Below are 10,969 nucleotides of genomic sequence, written 5' to 3'. Positions count from 1 at the left end.
TGCTTTTGTTTGTACAAAAGCTTTTAATTTAATATGACCAGAATTGTCTATTCTACATTCTGTAATGCTCTCTGTCTCTTGTTTGGTTATGAATTCTTCCTCTCCACATTGAACTGACAGGTAGACTTTTACTTGTTCTTCTAATTTGGTTGCTTCATAGACTATGGTACCTTTCAGCAAGATGTGGTTTCCTTCCTTATGTCTTGCAATTAGGTCTATTTTTTGCTTTTACTTTGTCTAAGATCAGATTTGCTATCCCTGCATTGTTTCTTTTTATTTCAATGAAAGTATAATAGATTCTGCCTCTCCCTTTCCTTACCTTTATTCTATGTCATGTCTCCTTTCTTTAAGTGCTTTTCTTATAAGCAACATATCATATGATTCTGGTTTTTGTTCCATACTTCTATCTGCTTCTGTTGTATGGGAGAGTTCATTCCATTTATATTCACAGTTACGATTACTACCAGTAAATTTTCTTCCATCCTATTCTTCTACCTGTTTCTCCTCTCTCTCCTTTCATCCTTTCCCACCTTACCAGTGTTTTGCTTTTGCCTACGACCTCCCCTGACCTGTCCTCCCTTATGTCATTTTACTTAATCTCCTCCCCTCCTACTTCCATAAAGAGTAAGATAGATTTCTATATTCAACTGATTGTGTATATTATTTCCTCTTTGAGCCAATACTGATGAGAGTAAAATTCAAGCAATGCCCATTGCCCCCCCCCACCATCACTGTAATAGGTCTTTCTCACCTCCTCACATGAGATAATTTACCCCATTCTACCTCTCCCTTCCTTCTGTACCCATTGTACTTCACTTTCTTATCTTTTAGTTCTTTATGTCATTCCCTCAAATTTGCCTTATACGCATAGACTCTGTTTATTTATATTTCTTCTATCTATACTGTTAGTGATAGATCTTTTAAAAGTTATCTTCCTGCATTGAGATAAAAAGAATTTAGCTCTATTGCATCCCTTATGTTTTCTTTTCTCTTTTTCCCTATTTATGTTTCTCTTGGGTCTTGATATTGGAGGTCAGATTTTTTATTTAGTTCTAGTCTTCTCCTTATGAAGGCTTGAAATCCTTCTATTTCATTGAATTGTCATTTTCATTTCATGTATTTTGTTTAATTTCTCTGGGTAAATGACTCTTGGTTGTAGTCCTAGCTCCTTTGCCTTCTGAAATATCATATTCTATGACCCTTGATGCTTTAGTGTTGTATCTGCCAAGTCCTGTGTGAAGCTGATTGTGACTCGCTGATATTTTAATTGTTTCTTTCTGGCCACTTGTAGTATTTTTCCCTTGATCCAACTCGGACTACTTGTATCAATGGCTACAGGCCTTGGCTGTTTACCTAGTGCTACACTGATGTTGTCCTGAGGCCCACAAAGGACCGTCATGTCTGGTGCTGCATTGAGGGGGTGACATGGAGGGTGGCTGATGCTGCTGGAGGCTGGAGGGGTCTTGCAGCTTACCAGGGTTGAGTTGGGGTACTAGTGGCGGTGTCAGGTGTGTGCTGAGGCCAGTTGGCTTTTTTTTGTGTTCCTCCAGGCATATACTAAAGCACAGGAGGTGTGGCTAGTCATTTACCTGCCTGAAGCTACACTAAAACTTGTGGTGGTTCTTGGAGTTGGAGTCTGCCTATACCTAGTCCCCTCACAGGACTCCTGGTATTGATTTTTGATGCACCACAACACTAGGGCTCAGGATCTCCCACTGTTTTGCTGAGGTGGGGCTTGCTACTGGCTTACTGGGACTCGTCTCCTATAATGTGCTCCCCTTTTACTTGAGTGAATACTCTTTCTTGCTTATCCTCCATGTCTCTGGGCTTAAAAAAGCAGTCCACCCCATCTTTCTACTGGCTCTGCTATTCCAGAATTTGTTCTGGGGCACTATTTTATGGTTGTTTAGAGGATAAATATGGGAGAGCCAGAGTGATTTACTCCTTACTTTGTAATCTTGGCTCCTGGAAGTCAGCATATTTATTTTAAATGCATAGATTAAAACCAAAAGAGTAAAGATGATATAAATAGCACTGTTTGTTACTGCTCTATAAAATGCTTATGTGTATATACACATATATGTCTATGTATGTATGTATCTGTGAGTTATATATAGAGAGAATTATATTCTCTCATGAACAGGTTATTCTAAAAAGTGACAGTTCAGTTTTAAGCTCTAATATAAGAAAACTTCACCAGGATATGCCAAATACCTCATCAGCCAAATATGCTATATATGTCAAATTAGATATAGGAAAGAGTTCATAAGCTTTTGGTTCAATACAAAGCTCTTTCTTGTTCATTTTGTGTTTATTTGGGGGGTTTGTTGATGATTTTTAATGTTACAAAAACAAGAATTTTTTAAGATATTGATGAGAGGAGAGGAAATAGAAGATATTTTTATATAGAGTTTTTGCTAGGAGTTTGTCTTTGAAGTAGATGGGAGAGATAAAGTTATAGTTATAGAAGACAGCAAGGTCAAATGAAAGGCTATTTTTTAAAGGATGTGGAAGGCTTTGACATGTTTGTAGGCAGTAGAGAAGGGGTCAGTAAACAGGGAGAGACTGAAGATTAAAGGGGAGCAGGTGATTGTGGGGGCACTCTCCTAAATGAGATGGGGGTAAAAAGGATCAAGAGTATAAGTATAGGGATTGGTCTTAGAGAGGAGATTCATTTAATCAAGAGAGTTTAGAGAAAAAGAAGAAGAAAATGGGAAATGAAGACATTAGGTCTTGGACAGTGGAGCAAGAGAGAAAAGAGCTAATGGTGAACAGACTTTTTCTCAACAAAGCATATGGCAAAGTATTCTAATAGACAAAAGAAAAGTCAAGATAGGAAGCTTGAGGAGAGATGAGAGAGTTTTGAACAGCTGATGACAAGAATACCATGATAAAGCCCATTAAGAAATAGTAAAAGAATTGCCTTCTGACAGTGAAGGCTCAGTTACTATTAGATAAAACTAAATTTGTAGATGAGCCAGTCAACATAGGTGAGTGACTTCCTCCCACACTGTTCAGCAACATAAGAGCAGCAATTAAAAATGTATAGTAAGAGATAATTCAATGTCTGAGTTTGGCAAAACATTAAGTGGTTATAATAGAAGGTAGTGTCTAGACATGAGAAAGTAAAGGTTATTGTTAGGTTTCAATGGCTAGCTCTAGAGTCAATACTGGAAAGAGAGCAAAGTGTCAAGAAATCAAAGGGATTTTAGACATGATCTAATCCAACTTTTTCCTTTTATGGACAAAGAAATGGAGGTCTTAAAAGGTGAAGCATTGTGTTCACTTCATACAAGTAGAGAACTGCCTTCTTTCTTACCTACCCATGGTATGGAAATTGCTACAAATGGAGGAACATAGGAGATGAAGAAGGACTTTGATATGCTGAATAAGGTAGAGAGAAGGGTAACTAGGACCTTTACTATGATGTTCTAAGGCTTCAAGTTCATTCCATATGAGGATCAGTTTAAATAACAGGATATTTAGCCTAAAGAAGAGAAGACTTGGCTTGACAGGATAAATGCTTTAAAATATTTATAAGATTATCATATGGAAGAAGAATTACAGTTGTTTTAGTTTCTCCCTGAGGACAAGTAGGAGATTTACATGAGAAAAGATTTCTTAATGATTAGCTCTGTTTAGGAGAGAAATAAAGGATCTTAGGAGATAAGAGGTGGAATCTTGCCATTAGATGCAGAGGTTAGATGACTTCATGTTTGGTTAGATATAGAAGGGATTTTTTTTTCAGTTCTGTATTGAAAAAGGTAGTCTCAGATTTACTCCCATTCTGAGATTCTATGGTTTTGCAATGTCCCATACTACAACAGACATGGAATTTTCTGAATTCTGAAGTAGTTGGTCAACTTGTCAATGGGGCGAGGTTGGGGAGAAAAGGAGGTTTCTTCTGTCAGAACTGCATTGAATCCATAAAATCACTGATTTTTATATTTGGAAAAGCCAAAGGCTGCACTTTGGAAGTGCAACCCTCTCATTTTACAGATGAAGAAATTCAGGAACAGAAGAACTGAATTGTCCAACAGCAATTGGTAACAGAGTATGGGCAAAAGGAGTTGTTTTATTTAATTAATTTATTTTTTTTCTATTTTCAACACTCACTTCCATCAGTTTTAAATTTTCTGCCCTCTCTCCCCAAGATGACATACAATCTTACACGGGTTCTACACATACATTCTTACTAAACACATTTTCTTTTTTTTTTTTTTTTTAACAGTCATTCAGTTTTCTTTTTAATTAACAAAAAACTCTGGAAAGAAGATGGGCAAAGAATATACAGCCTCAACAGGCCTTGTTGCTGTTCAAATATATTCCACTTCTTAGTTATAAAGGAAGATAAATCATTTCACAAAAAAAGAGCAAAACATTCAGGAGACTGACCAGTACTTAACCAAATTTACATGAGAGAAAAAAATCAACTTGTGAACCAAACTTACAATAGACTAGTTTAACAAAGAACAACAGATGTGTAAAACAGGAACTGTACATTTTCCTCTCTCTCTAAAAGTCAAAGGTAAACAATAATAAATACAGAAGAATAAGATCCTCCTGAGTGTCCAGGGGCCAGTTTCACCCATGCAGCTTTGCTGGAGGCAAATTTCAGCTTTAGTTTGGTCAAAGATCTGGAATGTCAGAGCTGGAAGCACGGAGATAACTGAGTCCAAATCCTGCATGTCCTTGGTTGATCAATTATAATCAAATTTCATGACATGTAAATGAAACTAAATTTTATCTTTATAAATAATGTGTGCTCATCATTGCCTTCAATTTTAATGTCCTTTTTGTGTAAAGGGCAATTACTCCCAAGTCAAATTCAGATCTCCAAAGGCCACGCCTGGTGGGAAAGCTGAACCTCAGGACAATGCATGGCCACACTATGCCACTACGGCTTTGGGGGGCTCATCCCTGTTCCTTCTCTTGACATCCCAGTTGTACACTCGGGCCATGTTGACTTCTGTGGTGGTGAACTGATCACGCAGAAAGTCTAGGTCTTCCTCCAGGGACTCCAGGTTACCAGCGGCCATCGAGTGGTTCTTCTCCAGCAGCACCTGGGCTTCGTCAATGTCATACTCGAGCATCACGTTGGCACCCAACCACAGACACACTTTGTCCGTAGGAGGCACGGAAGCTTTGCAGTAAAGGTTGTCGGCCAGCAGGAATCTGGTCTCCAGGGGCTTTGGGGATTCTTTTTTCTTCTGCATGTATTTTAAAATGTGTAATGTCTGTCGGATTTCAGGAATCTGATTTTTTAGCCTCCTTTTCTTCTGGGCAAGGTTAAGTTCCATAAACTTATACTTCTGATACTGCTCATCCAATTTCTTGAGTACGATATCCACAGACTCATTTCCAGGCTGTTTCATAAAGGCATCGACATCTTCCACAAACACTGCTTCAGGGATGCCCAGGTGACTCCGGTGCCCATTTCCCGCAGCTGAATCGTCAGAGGTCTCAAGTTCCCTCGCAGCCGCCATCTCTTCTGAGCCTCACGACAGCCCTTGGAGGTAGCTAAGACAAGCACCATCGCATCTGGGTATCTATCTGCTGAACAGGAGGCTGGCTTAGATGGAATCCCAGTCATACTGTTCAAGGCTCGGAATCGCTCCTCGGCCCCCGCCTATCAGCTAAGAAGCCCAGAGGAGGGTCAAGCAGCCACGTTTCCCTCTCTTCTCCCACCTCATCCCCGCCGGCTTTACAGCACCCACCTACCCCAGGCTCTAGCAGCCTCACAGCCTAAACACATTTTCACATTAGTCATGTTGCACAGAAAAATTAAAATGAATGAGAGAAATCATGAGAAAAACAAAACAAAAATAAACATAACAAAAGAGAAAACAGTCTGGTCCATTCTGCATTTTGACTAGAGTTCTTTCTCTGGATGTGGATGACATTTTGTATCATGGCCTTTGGAAATGTTTTAGGTTCTTGCCCCCTATGAAGGTCTACGTCTATCAGAAATAGTCCTCAGGCACTGTAGCTTTTACTGTGTATAATGTTCTCCTGGTTCTGCTCATTTCACTCAGCACCAGTTCATATAAGTCTTTCCAGGTTTTTCTGAAGTCTGCCTATACCTCATTTCTTATAGCACAATAGTATTCCATTTCATTCATATACCACAACTTGTTCAGCCATTCTCCAATTGATGAACATAATTTCAATTTCCAATTCTTGGTCACCACATAAAGACCTGCTATAAATATTTTTGTACATGTGGGTCCTTTTCCCATTTTTTATAATTACTTTGTGATATAGCCCTAGAAGTGTTATTGCTGGGTCAAAGGGTATGCACATTTTTGTAGCCCTTTGGGCATAGTTCCAAAGTGTTCTTCAGAATGATTGGATCAGCTCACAGCTCCATCAAAAATAAATTAGTGTTCCAACTCTCTCACATCTTCTCCAACATTTATCATCTTCCTGATTTCTCATATTAGTTAATCTGATAAGATGTGATGTGGTACCTCAGAGTTATTTTGATTTGTATCTCTCTAATAATAGTGATTTAGAGCATTTTTTCATAAGATTATAGATAGCTTTAATTTCTTCCTCTGAAAACTACCTGTTCATATCTTCTGATCATTTATCAATTGAGGAATCTCTATATATTTTAGAAATGAGGCCTTAATCACAGATACTAGTTGTAAAATTTTTTTCCCAATTTTCTCCTTTCCGCCTAATCTTTATTTCATTGCCTTTGTTTGTACAAAAACTTTTCAATTTAATGTAATCAGAATTATCCATTTTGCATTTCCTAAAGTTCTCTATCTCTTGTTTGATCATAAATTTCTCTATTCTCCATAAATCTGACAAACTATTCTTTGCTCCCCTAATTTGTTTATAGTATTAGCTTTTATACCTAGATCATGTACCCATATGGACTTTATTCTTGTGTATGGTGACAGGCATTGGTCTATGTCTACTTTCCGCCACACTGTTATCCAGTTTTTCCCAGCAGGTTTTGTCAAACAGTGAGTTCTTATCCCAGAATCTGGGGTCCTTGGTTTATCAATCAGTAGACTGTTATAATCATTGACTACTGCATTTTCTGTATCTAACCTACTCCACTGATCTACCCTTCCATTTCTTAGCCAGGACCATAAAGGAGCTTTTGATTACATGAGCAGTCCTTAATTTAAGAATATTTACTGAGTGTCTAATATATGCAAAGTATTGTGCTGGGAACTACAGAAGAATGAGTCTATATAAATTAAGGATATTAATATTATCATTACTTTCCATAGAATTTATCCACATAAGAAACATCTTGCGATGTTGATTTTTAGATTGTTTCCCCCATTATTTGCTGAACAAATTTACTTGAAGGCACTTTTCTTTTTTGAATTTAATTGGGTGGCTAACAGACAAAAACGCTAAAAACATCCAGGATCATATAATCAGCATAAGGAGACTTGTATTCACTGTGATTGTATCCCAGTAACTCAGCAAGCACTTCAGAAAATGGTCTCTTTTCCATCATGCCATTCAATTTCTGAGTCCTGGACATAATGAAGAGTTGGAGTACCTCAGTGAGGCAGATTCGGCCTCATTTCTATAACTCTGTGTCACTAAGTAGCATTTTCAGGGACATGTCTTTGGCAAACTAATGTCACTAGGGCAAGTTAGGAACTTTACCCACACAGTAGATATTTGATAAACATATTTTTAATGTAAATGAATTACTGACAAAATAAAAGTGGAAGTTAATGAGTTACTCCAGTCATTTCTATCCCTTGACCATTTTTATCCTGAGTCAGTCTTACTTGGTGACTCACTGAGATTCAGTTAAAACTCTGTTGGAATGAATCAGACTTTCCTTAGGGTTGATGAAACTCAGAATCATGTGGGAAATACATATAATCATTCTTCAACCATTAAAAGGAATGACTAGTTATCAACAACAATAACAAATTAAAAAGTGTCAAGCTGATTGCTGCTTCCCTACTTTATGTGATTTCACTGTAGGTGAGGAATTCTCTGGTCTTCCCATGTCACCCCCATTTTAACAGTGAATTTCCTTGCACTTGTCTCAGTGAGTCCTGGGACCCTCAAATGATTTAAGAGTACATTTCATACTAATTGAGGTAGGTAGTAGCATTTCTAGAAAAGTGAGTAGAAGGACTACATGATTGCAACAGGAAGGACCCCAGCATACACAGGAGGACCTGTTGTGCAGGTTTTTAGATCACTAGTGGTGACTATCATTTTATGAAGCCCCAGGAACACTCTGGGATTATATTGTATTCAGAATCCAGGCAGGAGCAGCAACAATGTGGAATGGAGACCAGGAGCAGGAGTGGAAAATTGCCTGCAAATGTTGGAGATGTGCGAGAGTTGGAACACTAATTCGTTGTTGGTGGAGCTGTAAGTTAATCTAACCATTCTGAAGAGCAATTTGGAACTATGCCCAAAGGGCTACAAAAACATGCATACCTTTTGACCCAGCAATGTCACCTCTAGGACTATATCCTAAAGAGATCAAAAAATTGGAAAGGGTCCCACATGTGCCAAAATATTTACGGCAGCTCTCTTTGTGTTGGCCAAGAACTGGAAACCAAGGGGATGCCCATCAATTGTGGAATGGCAGAACAACTTGAGGTATATGAATGTAATGGAATACTATTGTGCTATAAGAAGTGACGAACAGAACGACTTCAGAGAGACCTGCAAGGACTTATATAAACTGATGCTGAGTAAAAAGAACAGAACCAGGGAAAACTGTACACATTAACAACCACAGTGTGCGAGGCATTTTTCTGTTAGATTTAGCCTTTCACAGCAATGCAAGGACCTAAAATATTCCCAATGGACTCTTGAGGAAAAATGCCTTTCACATCCAGAGAAAGAACAATGGAATTGGATCTCAGAATGAAGAATATTTTCTCTCGTGTTATGTTTTGTTTTGTTTTTTTTTTCTCATGTTTTCTCCCATTCATTTTAATTCTTCTATGCAATATGATCAAAGTGAAAATATATTAATAAGAATTTATGTGTAGAATCCATGTAAGACTGCATGCCATCTCAGTGAGGGAATAGGGAGGGAGGGGGAAAAAATCTAAGGCTTATGGAAGTGACTGTACAAAACTGAAAACAAATAAATAAAAAAAAAGAAAAAGTGCCTGTGTACTGACACCGCAGAAGAGAAGAATTGCCAGTATGTCAGCTTTGGAGAGGTGATCCCTAAAACAAGAGTGAATAGCTGCCTGCGTGCAGACCCAGATGGGAGCTGGAAGTGCCTGACTCCTGCTGAAGGAAGAAGAGTTCAGCCTTGAGACAAGATAGGGACTGCACAGTAAGGTACTGAGTGTGCATTTTTTGTAGCATTCCCCTGGGACAGTTTAGGACCCCCGGGGGTGGAGTTGTCTGTGGTGGAGGGGGGATGGCCAGGTACTTCCAAGAAACCCACCCTGTTGGCTTTGTTGCCCAGCCATCCCTCAGGACTTGGAAGAAGGAGTTACAGTATTGTTCAACTGCAACTTCGCTCATTGGAACCTGAGCCTGAGAGTGCCAACAACAGTAGTGTGGGGAGGACACGCTCCCAAGAGGACTTTATTTGGACATTTTGTTTTGGATTAAGGAAGAAGCTGGTTGCTCACTCCCCAAAGAAGGATATTGTTATGCATTCTGCAAATGTGAAGTTCATGATGTATTTGTGGGAATTATGTTGTAGTTACTTAAGAAATGTTAATGCCTGTTGCCTATATAAAGAAATTGAAAGACGTTGGGATCCAATGTAATGGTAATTTAAGGTTACTGGAGGATAGGGGAAAGAGTTAATGCTCTTTCCTGCCCATTAATAGGCCTCAAATCCTTTTGTTAATTTCTACTGAGGCATTGGGTCAAAGGGTCCTGCCCTCATGCTCTGAAAAGTCTATAAATACTCTGAGGTGAGGTTTTACTTTGGGGCTTAGTTTTTGGAAGAAGGTTTATATGCCAGATGAGACTTTGAGAAGCCACAAAAAAGCCTCCTGGCTTTGAAAATCCAGATAATGGTGCTTCTTTCTCTGGTAACTATGTATTTATGTAATGGTCAGACAGTTGGATCTGTCTGTTGACCTGTGATGTGGTATTGTTTACGGTAAGACAAATTTGGAAGCCTGTCTGTTGATCTTTATTTCTGTTTGTATTTTCTCTGAAGTTCAGGGTGCTTAATTTTTCCTCTGAACAAAGTGAATGATATATGTGCTTAATTAAAGCCTTTTCATTTGCCTTTCCTTATAGAAAAGCAGATCTGAGAACCTGTACAGCAAGCCCTCCTGTGTATGTTGCAAGCCTTGCTGTTACAATAGTGAATCAGTGTTTGAAATCTAAGTCCTAGACACAAGGTCAACAATGATTTTTGCCTTTACTCAGTAGCTACTGGATTTTATTCCCAGAAAAGCTCAACTAGGCCTTTGTTGATAACCCATCATTGTCACTAGTTCTTGCTTAACTTGTGACTTTGAGAACTTCCTACACTTCTTCTGATTATCCTGTTTCCCACCTTTTTCTTCTTTTAGTTTACCAGAAGGAGCATGGATTTTCTAGCAATGAAGAGCCAGAAAGTAAAATTAGGCGAACTTAGAGAAGTTTTCAAGTTGTCCTCATCTCATTATATAGGCTATCATAGCTACTCTAGGCACGATTAGTTAATTCTCCAAGCTCTGCCCCTGCTCTAACACTAGTCCCAGGCCAAGTCTCAGTCCCAGGTTCATCACAACTTCCCTATTGCAGACTCAGCCTGGAATTATCTCCTTCAAGCTAACAAATGTGAAAGGATGGGATCTGATTATCAATATTCATATCAATATCAATCATATTTGAATTTTATCAATATCAATAATTATATTTAGCAAACCAAAGATATTCACTTTGTCCCAACTATTCTTAACCCCTAATTCTCTTTGTCAAGAGACTCCAGGAAGGGGACAGTCATTACCTCTAGGTCATCTACTGTCAATCAATCTATTAATCAACAAACATG

The 10,969-nt window shown here is 38.6% G+C and overlaps 1 pseudogene; it reads right to left on the bottom strand.

Moving 5' to 3' along the window:
- Nucleotides 1–4,204: 4,204 nt before the first annotated feature.
- On the bottom strand, nt 4,205–5,746 carry LOC140509790 (prefoldin subunit 3 pseudogene; annotated as a pseudogene).
- Nucleotides 5,747–10,969: the final 5,223 nt, after the last annotated feature.

Source organism: Notamacropus eugenii, chromosome 1 (assembly GCF_028372415.1).
Source record: "Notamacropus eugenii isolate mMacEug1 chromosome 1, mMacEug1.pri_v2, whole genome shotgun sequence".
NCBI lineage: Eukaryota > Metazoa > Chordata > Mammalia > Diprotodontia > Macropodidae > Notamacropus > Notamacropus eugenii.
This window is presented reverse-complemented; position numbering and strand designations above follow the sequence as displayed.